The sequence below is a fragment of the Coptis chinensis genome, chromosome 1, assembly GCF_015680905.1.
Source record: "Coptis chinensis isolate HL-2020 chromosome 1, ASM1568090v1, whole genome shotgun sequence".
Taxonomy (NCBI): Eukaryota; Viridiplantae; Streptophyta; class Magnoliopsida; order Ranunculales; family Ranunculaceae; genus Coptis; species Coptis chinensis.
This window is the reverse complement of record NC_141456.1, coordinates 44,394,127-44,404,828: the sequence shown is the minus strand read 5'-3', so window position 1 is coordinate 44,404,828 and position 10,702 is coordinate 44,394,127.

Here is a 10,702-nt window from a genome sequence, read left to right as displayed (position 1 = left end):
AGCTAAATCTACTATAAGAAATAAGGAAAAAAGTAGAATATTTGAATATTTTACTATAAGTTCAAGGTGTGTGTTAGAAGCTTCAAGTTTGGAAAGGGAATGTTATTTGAAAGACACACTCTTCTTTCATCCATTTGATTATAGATTATTCAAATCTGAAAATTAATAGTTATTACTCATTTTACCCACCCCAATCTTACGTTAACACTTTGACATGTTCACATTGACGAAAGACATAAAATGACATGATCTTCTTTGTTATTCATATTGGAATTGAATAAGTATATTTTGCATGTATGCAAACAATCATCTAGAAAAAGAGGAAATACTTGGAGGAGTATTCTAAATAGGTGAACACATTTTTTTGAAAGAGAATTTTTTTTGTATTCATCAATTTATCGTAGAACACGTTCATGTGATAAATCTTTTCAAGTGAGAGTAGTGTATTATTTGAGGATATGGAATCAATCAATCTGTTTTAGTTATTTGATAGATATTTTAGTCATTTGTATACATTAGTACGTAAGCCGAGCGGTGATGATTTACCGCTAAATCACCATAAATCTAAGAAAATTGTTATAAAAGCTAGATCGAGTTTAAGATAATTCCATTTGAAAATTACGGATTAATATCCTAAACCACAAAGTGAATAAGTTATCTCAATTTTATCCCTTAGTTTCCAATTACTTATGCACCATAATTGTTGCTCATTAACGTATTTCGGTTTATTTTCAATAAAAATATATTCTGATTTGAAAATTTGCTGCTAAATCACTATAAATCTAAGAAAACAATTATATAAGCTAGATCAAGTTTAAGATAATTCCATTTGAAAATTACGGATTAATATCCCAAACCACAAAGTGATGAGGCTATCTCAATTTGATCCCTTAGTTTCCAAGTACTTCTGCACCATAATCACAACTCATTAATGTATTTCGATTTATTTTCAATAAAAATATATTCTAATTCGAAAATTTGTGTGAGACATTTTGTAAAGTATTTTCAGTACACAAAATATTTAATAGATCCCGGGCCATGTTCGGGTCCAAAATCTAGTCTAAAGCAGAGACCTCTAAAAGAGATTTTTCTCTCTCCTATATGACACTCTAATATGAGAGAGTATTTTCTCTCTCCTATGTGGCACTCTAATATGAAAGATAGTCTTTTCTAATAGCCTACAATCCCACGTATATGGAACCTCTTTGGAGAGTTTGAGTGTATTTCTAATTCTTATATTTGGAGTGTGAGCGTATTTTCAATTCTTGTATATTTGATCAAATAAAAAAAATTGCTAAAAAATAAGTGATTTGTAGAAGGTAATTTCCTATTACTTAATCAAACTTTTGGAGAGTTTAAGTGTATTTCTAATTCTTATATTTTGAGAGTTTGAGTGTATTTCCAATTCTTCTATATTTAATCAAATAAAAAAAATTGCTAAAAAATAGGTGATTTGTAGAAGGTAATTTCCTATTACAAATCAAACACTTTTAGTGTTCCAATTATTATATATTTGATCAAATAAAAAAAAAAATTGCTAAAAAATAGGTGATTTGTATAAGCTAATTCCCTATTACAAATTATACACTTTTAGTGTCTATGATAAAGCACTGACTTATTTTGAATATATCCTTAACACGGCCTCAAAAACACTATATATTCTTTAGTTAATAACTTATTATAGGGTGTAAAATCAATTTCCGACAGTTCCCCACATTCTCTAAGGATTATGTGAGATATACCAAATTAGAACACTCAAAATATTATTCGTATAACCATGTCATATACCTAGAATTTGTATTTGTTGTTGGTTATTAACTTTTTATGAAGTAGACCAATATGCTTCCCGAGTAAGTTGCCGAATACCCATCACGCACTCACATTTTTAACATATACACTTTTCTTCATTTTCATTTTTCTTTCTTGGATCTCATTCTAATTTTCGAACACATGCTTGCTACAATATGATAATACATATTGAAATTCTAGACATGTAAAACGAACACCGGCTTATTATGAAGGGGTACTTTTATTTGCACATTTGATATATGCTTCTTTGTATGACATTGTTTCTTTAGACAATCTAATGATATATCTAATAATCATCCAAACACAACCTCTCACATACATACACTCGAACACTCAATTCAGAAAATGCCAAAGTTAACACGAGATCAAATGCCAAGGTGCAAACTCTCCAAAGTTCTTTCTCATTAATGCAGAGAACTGTGGTTCTATATATCGGTTTAAGAACAATATAAAAGGATCGGACGATCACCGATAGTCATATTTGGAAGACAAGTAAATGTAATGCATGGTTATGCATGTGATGTTGTTTTTCTATTCAATATATATAGAGCAATAGAGTACGTTTACATGTGAATCCATATAGCTTTTTCTATCACAACAAGAGCTGACTATAACAATCTAGATTTTGTATTCGGATATCATCGGGAAACACAAATGAACTTAAAAGCAAAATTGTATTTGGCACTTGGGACAGTTTCCTTTAGAGCCCAAATGGTAAGCAAAACCTTAAGTATATGTACTTAACTAATTTCATTTATAAACAATACATTAGCTTTCTTTGAACTGAATATATACAACCTTCTTACATTTCATTTCAGCTCCTGGAATAGAAAATTGAACTGACTCTTATAACAAATACAAGATACGGTAAGTGAAATCACTTCATTAAGGAGTGAGGACTAAATTAATTGATTGAGGCGGCTGTCTTTGGTTTCCTAAGTTTTGTCATTTTTGTTCCCCGAGTACAGGAAGATGGGATAGTACTAAAAATAAATTTTCAAAATTTGTGCTCATTATGAGTGTAGGAAGATGTGATAGTGCTGAATGATATGGGTCAGGATGTTTATAGAATGTCTATATCATGGAGTAGGATCCTACCAAGTATGTTTCACCTCTTTAACTTTATAAATGGGTGTGGATGCTTATAGAATATCCATATCATCATTGAGTAGGATCTTGCCAAGTTGTATAATAATATGATGTCCTATATGAGCTACTCTTGGTATTGCATAAGAAAGCTATTATTGAATTTACATTGTGTTGAACATTTCAAAGTGATGGAACTACGTACAGTTGAACTTGCAATTGCTCAATAACCTTTATTCGATACGCAACAAATTTTGGTTGCAAAGAGAGCCACCTAAACATTTTTTGGTTGTAGGAATTTTAATAATTTTGGAGTAAAATATATCGAAGCTTAAAAATTCTTACGAGTGTTCTACTGATAATTAATATATGATAATTCTTTGGTCCAAAAGAGTGAATAGTGTTTGTGTGAATTATTGTTATACTTATTTTTGTGACACTTTATTAATACCATCAAACTTAACACTTTCAACATTAGTGCAAATATTGGAAGAACTTTGTGGTACTATTTCTTCATCCGAACTTTGTTTTGCAATGTGCTTACAGAGACATTGAGAATAGATAAATCTACTATAAGAAATAAGAAAAAATGTGGAATAAGATGGAATATTTGAGCATTTTATTGTAAGTTTAAGGTGTGTGTTAGAAGCTTCAAGTTTGGAAAGAAAATGTTATTTGAAAGACACACTCTTCTTCCATCCATTTGATTATTAGATTGTTCAAATCTGAAAATTAATGGTCATTAGTCATTTTACCCACCCAATCTTACGTTAACACTTTGACATATTCACATTGACGAAATACATAGAACGACATGATCTTCTCTGTTATTCATGTTGGAATTGAATAAATATATTTTGCATGTATACAAACAATTATCTAGAAAAAGAGAAAATATTTGAGGGAGTATTCTAAGTAGGTGAACGATTTTCTTGTAAGAGAATTTGTTGTTGTATTCATCAATTCATCGTTAGAACACGTTCATGTGATAAATCTTTTCAAGTGGGAGTAGTGTATTCTTTGAGGATATAGAAACAATCAATCTGTTTTAGCTATTTGGTAGATATTTTAGTCATTTGTATACATTAGTACGTAAGCCCGGCGGTGATGATTTACCGCTAAATCACCATAAATCTAAGAAAATTGTTATACAAGCTAGATCGAAGTTTAAGATAACGGGGGTGACTCTCAAGGACAAAAATGCGAAAAAAGTAACTCTCAAGGACACCTTTTTTTTTTGTAACTCACAAGGACCGGGTGGATGAAAGTTAAAATATACCCTTGACGCGAAATAAAAAATGGATTTGGTAGATGAAATGTCAAGTATACCCCTGACGCGAAATAATTAACGGCCCGGCTCAGACGAAACGACTTGGTGAATTTAGTTTGAACATTGAATGTTCACACATGAACATTGAATGTTCATTCATAGTCTTTGGGTATGAACATTGATTGGGTATGAACATTCAATGTTCACAGTCTTTGGGTATGAATATTGATTGGGTATGAACATTTAATGTTCATAGTCCTTGGATATGAACATTCAATGTTCATAGTCCTTTGGGTATGAACATTCAATGTTCACAGTCCTTGGGTATGAATATTGATTGGGTATGAACATTCAATGCTCATAGTCTTTTAGGTATGAACATTCGATGTTCATAGTCCTTGGATATGAACATTCAATATTCATAGTGAACATTCAATGTTCATAGTCCTTGGGTATGAACATTGATTGAGTATGAACATTCAATGTTCATAGTCCTTTGGGTATGAACATTCGATGTTCATAGTCCTTGGTTCTTTGGGTATGAACATTGAATGTTCATAGTCTTTGGGTATGAATATTGATTGGGTATGAACATTGAATGTTCATAGTCCTTTTGATATGAACATTCAATGTTCACTATGAATATTCAAATTCAATGTTCATATATCAATATATTGTATAAGGTACATTCACCTATTTGGATATGAACAATCATTGTTCATACACCCAGCCAGAAGGTATGAACACTCATTATTCATAGTAAAAAATGACGAAAAAGGGTAAAATTGGAAAATATTTATTTTAAATTCGGTCATTTGTCCTTGAGGGTTATTTTCACGAAAAGGGTATAACTGGCATTTAAAAAAAGTAAAATGGCGGGGCCAACTTATTTTGTCCTTGAGGGTTACTAAATTTGAAATCGTGGATTCGTGAGTTACTAATTGCTAGAATTAGTCCTTGTTAGTTACTCACTAAAAACCGTGTCCTCTAGACTTCATTTTCTCTAAAATTGGGTGTTAGGCCCAATTTCTTGTTAAGATAATTCAATTTGAAAATTACGGATTAATATCCTAAACCACAAAGTGAAGAGACTATCTCAATTTGATCTCTTAGTTTCTAAGTACTTATGTACCATAATCGCTGCTCATTAACGTATTTCAGTTTATTTTTAATAAAAATATATTCTGATTCGAAAATTTGCTGTTAAATTACCATAAATCTAAGAAAACAATTATATATAGCTAGATCGAATTTAAGATAATTCAATTTGAAAATTATGGATTAATATCCTAAACCACAAAGTGAATAGGCTATCTCAATTTGATCCCTTAGTTTCCAAGTAATTATGCACCATAATCATTGCTCATTAACGTATTTCAGTTTATTTTCAATAAAAATATATTCTGATTTGAAAATTTGTGTGATGTTATGAAATCCATGGGCTTATATGGATGCCCACCATTGATATGTGTTATCCTGATAATCCTCTATCTTGGTGTTTATCTTGATCATCATCTATCTTACTGTTTATCCTGATAATCCTCTATCTTGGTGTTTATCCTGATCATCATCTATCTTACTGTTTATCCTATTAATCCTTTATCTTAGAAATGAGGCTATTTAGTTGTATATAAAGGTAGCCTCCTCCCATTCAGAATAACCTCAATGAATAAGAATTCTCTCTATCTCATTCTTTTATTAATTCAATGCATGTTAAGTTAGTGTTAAGTTAGTGTGGTGTTCTCTCCAAATAAGTTTAATTCTAACACGTCATCAGCACGATAGTCTCTAGCTTTGGATTAAAGGTATGTGTTTTACTTACAATTAATGGTATGTGTTTAACTTGTTATTATGAATCGTAATCGATACTATTGAATTTAAATTCGTATTTTGGTATTAAATTAGATTCTTGTCGAATTTAACTTTCTTCAATAACATCTTTCTCCGGCTTGTTAGTGTAAGTGCATGTTTAAATTGTAGTAGTCATCACCGGTACAACCGGTAACGTTCGGTTGTACTTACTTCACATAAATTAGTAGCCTTTCCCGTTGGAACCACGGTTTAGGTTTGTTTTACTTAAAAGATTCTAAAGGTTCTAAGTTTGTGGGATATCTTGGTCGAGTTTTCGTCGGATCCTCACAAGTGTCGCCCCCCAAGCGGGTTATATATTTCTTAGTGGTAATCTTTGCCATTTGTTGGCGTTCCACTAAACAAACTTTAGTGGCAACTTCTTCTAACCACTCAAATGTTAGCTCTTCATGAAGCTAATTAGTGAATGTGTATGACTAAGGTTATTAATTGGGCATATTAAGTAGTTCTTGTCAATTACCTTCTATAATAGGTGTTCCAAGCATTATTTATGAGGATAATGTAGCTTGTATAGCCCAGATTCAAGAAAGATTTATAAAAGGAGACAGGACAAAACACATTGCGCCAAAATTATTTTACACTCATGGAAACCGAAAGAAGAAGCATATTAAGGTCGAGTAATGTTGTATTCTTTTTGCTTCGCTTTGGTTTTTCCCACTGGGTTTCCTTAGCAAGGTTTTAATGAGGCAACTGTCATTGGATAGTTATAGAGCATCCAGAAGAATGCTATAAAAGATGCATCCACCATAATTTCCACAAGAATGGTGGACATCCAAAGGGAAGTGTTATGAAATCTATGGGCTTATATGGATGTCCACCATTGATATGTGTTATCCTGATAATCTTCTATCTTACTGTTTATCCTGATCATCATCTATCTTACTGTTTATCCTATTAATCCTTTATCTTATAAAAGAGGTTATCTAGTTGTATATAAATGTAACCTCCTCTCATTCAGAATGACCTTAATGAATAAGAATTCTCTCTATCTCATTCTTTTATTAATTCAATGCATGTTAAGTTAGTGTGGTGTTCTTTCCAAATCGGTTTAATTCTAACATGTAATATCTAATAGATTTCGGGCCGGATCAAAATCTAGTTAATTCTAAAATTGAGAGAAAAAAAAAAAAAAGAAAAAAAAAAGAAAAAGAAAAGGAAAAGAAGCAAGCCTGGACAAAAGGACTCGTACTTTCTTGAAAAACTAAAAACCTAGGAATCATGAAGCAAAAAACAGGCGTAAAACGGTAAAAGTGGAACTCGGTTTCTTAAACTCTCACTAGTTTCCCACGTTTGACTAAATACTCTCGTTTATCGAAAAAAAAGACTAAATACTCTCTGTCTCTACTTACGCCCATTCTACCCAGTATCTCCAGGCCAAACGATACTAGTTCAAAAAAATTCGTATAGATTCTCAAAATTTGTACCATTGTATTGTATACTTTTTTTTTTCTATTACTAAAATACACACCTCTTCTTTACATTTAATAGATATCCCTTGAATATTATTATACAGTAGTTTACGGTTCTATGATAATGAAGTGTTGTTTCGACAAGTTTAACTCGTTATTTCTTGACGAATTATACTTCTTTTCTGTTTGCATTTCAGATTTTTGATGTGATTTCTTGTGATCAATTTTGTACCGGGCGATTGGCTTTCATATTTATGTTAATTTGTTTTCCTTTTTCTCAGCGTTGTTAACTACTGTCGTTTGTCACACTAGCTTTGGTCGTGGGCTGTCTGTCTTCACATTTTGCCCCACACGACACAGACACAGCGCATCTGCCTTACAAGATGCGACCATTCCTTAGAGAAATGACAGTTGACCCAATTAATGATGATGGAACGGATTCTGAGTGGGCTTCTAAAGAGCTTCTAGATTTTGTCGGGCACATGAAGAATGGTGATTCTTCTTTTTTGTCTCACTTTGATGTTCAGGCTCTCTTGATAAAATATATAACAGTAAACAAGCTTCAAAATCCTCATCATAGTAGTCAAGTTTTGTGTGATTCAAGGCTGAAAAGTCTGTTTGGGAAATCATGTGTGGGACATTTTGAAATGTTTAGACTTCCGCACTTGCACTTGAAGAAGCAGGATACCCAAGAAGATTATACTCCAAGAATCTCTATAACAATGCCTAGTAACCAGATGTAACAGTGAACCATTACCAGAAGCGGTTGAGACAGCATTCAGATAGAAACCCAGTCAGAATCATGCGATTTTAACAGATACTCATACTGATGATCATGCTGCTATTGCTTGCTGCGAGGATGGAGACAAAAGGTGGTGATGATGGGATGTATACATTCCATGATTGTAAGGAAGCTTACAAAGAGATACTCAATTTTATGGTACACATGAAGAATGGTGGATGGTGGATAATCTGTTTAATCTGGAGAGGTTCAGTCTCCCTTGATGAAAAATATATACCATGTAACAAAAATAGCAGTCATCGTCATAGAAGTAATGTTTTGTGTTATGATAGGCTCAAAATTTTGTTTGGAAAGCATAGCTTCTCCACTCGGATTGTATCAAAAGTGATACTCGATCAACCGAAGGGAAGTATAGTAGTATACTGAAAGAATGCCCTTGTCTGATGGACACCGGAGTTAACAGTGGATGCCCACCAAGTGGTTGCAGATAGAAGTACATAATATTTGTCAAGGTATATGCAGATATCAACGTAAAAAACAGAAGGTAATTCTTCTATTAATATTTCCTATTTCTTGCTCCTATGTGTTCTTGTCTAGAACTAGTTTGAGTTAATGAAATGGTTAATAATCCAACACTGGTATTGGAGTGCCGCAGCTCTATAAAATTTGTCAGAAGGCAAGAGATGTTAGAGTGGAAATGATGAACTTAAGCAGAACTGCAAATATATTAATTGATAGTGTTTGGCATCAGGATTCCCTGCGAGTTATTGAAGAATACAACAATCTCTCTTGTATTATTGTGTTTATGAAATGTGAATTTCATTCTATAAGCGTTCATCTCATTCAAGAAGTCTTTGATCATGTTATCGACATCATATCCCTCTCTAGGGGTGCAGTGTAGAATTATTGAAGCTCTCGTGTGGGAATTAGGAGAACAATTGAAATATATGTTTTCTGAATCTCTACATTTACTGAAGACACGTTTCTTTTCAAATTTTCGTCTTGTTTGGTTGTAAGATACTAAGATATGGATATTCTATTACTAGATAGTAAATACACACCTCCTCTTTAAATTTGACAATATGGAGAATCCTTGAATATATGCTTAAAGAAATGCCACGAGCTTAGATTCCATTTTGATTCCAACGTAACTGTTAACCCGTCCATTTTGACTCCTTTTTGAGTAAGGAGTTGTAGTTTCTTTTCTTTGTTCCATGTTCAAGTGAGGATCTCACTCACTCACCAGTTGTACTTTTTTGTCCCTCGCACACTTTCTGAATAAATATTACTTATCCAAAAAAAAAATTGTTATCCCGTCCTTTTTGCTTACTTGAGTTATACAGTAATTTAGGGTTCTAAGATGATAAGATGTTTGGAGAAGATAAAACTCTTTTTTTATGACAAATTCTAGCTGTTTGAATTTTAGGTTTTTGATATTACATTTTTGGATTTCAGGTTTTTGCGGTCAATTCTGTACGGGTGAAGTGACTTTCTTATTCATATCATATTGTTATCTTTGTTTTTCAGGGTTGTTTGCTGTCACTAGTCCACACTGCTCTGCAGAACACTATTGTGTTTGGTCCGTCCGACAGTTGGGGACTCCCTTAGGTTAAGTAGGGGGCTGGCTGTCTGTTCACCTCTCTGTTCTCCCTCCATCTCACACAATTCCTCCTTTCATTGTGTACAAAATGCGCAGATTACGACCATTCGTTAGAGTAACGACCAGTCGACAACTAAATATGAAATATTGATTTTTGTTAAATCTCTGTTGCAGCTGTATTGTTTAACACTGGAGTTTCGCGCCTTCCAGTCTGTTCAGTTATGTTGGCAGTGTGTGACTGTGTGGCCATGTTCTTCATTTTGAATCTTACTCTAAGGGAGTGTGATTTTTCATTTCTACATCGTCAATTTCTTCTGCATTGTTAAATTACAAATTCATCACTCCCTTCTCCGTAGAAGAAGTTTAGCGAAATAATTTGGTATTCTAGAGTTTCGGAACAGACAAAACAGAAATTTCAACACTTGTTTCCTTGTCAATATGTTCCGTGTGATTTTTGTTTTTCAGCCAATAAGAGAATTCAGTCGCATTTTTAATTTCCTTGTTAAATCGTCACGGTGCACCACAATCTAGGAGGTGTGTAATTTAGTCGTGATGGAAACATTCTCCAAATCTCAACTATCTTATTTTCAGCAAACAAAAAAAACTTGCAATCCTCGTTTCGAGCTGTATACAGTTTATCAGTTAGTTCACAATAACGTCCTAGTTTATCAGTTAGTTCACCTGAAGGTGTCTTGTTTGGAAAACGGAGTTACAAATCACTGCATGTAGAACAAAAAGGCAAACCATAAAACTCTTTCATTGCTAAGACTGCAAAGCACCTTGGGACTACTTGGAAAATGCCAATCAAGTGAAGAATTGAGAAACATGCATTTTAATTAAAGCGATGATTCTTGTATTGTTCCATCTTTGCATGTATGTACCCATAGAGGAATCTTAATTCCTTAAGAGCATTCCCA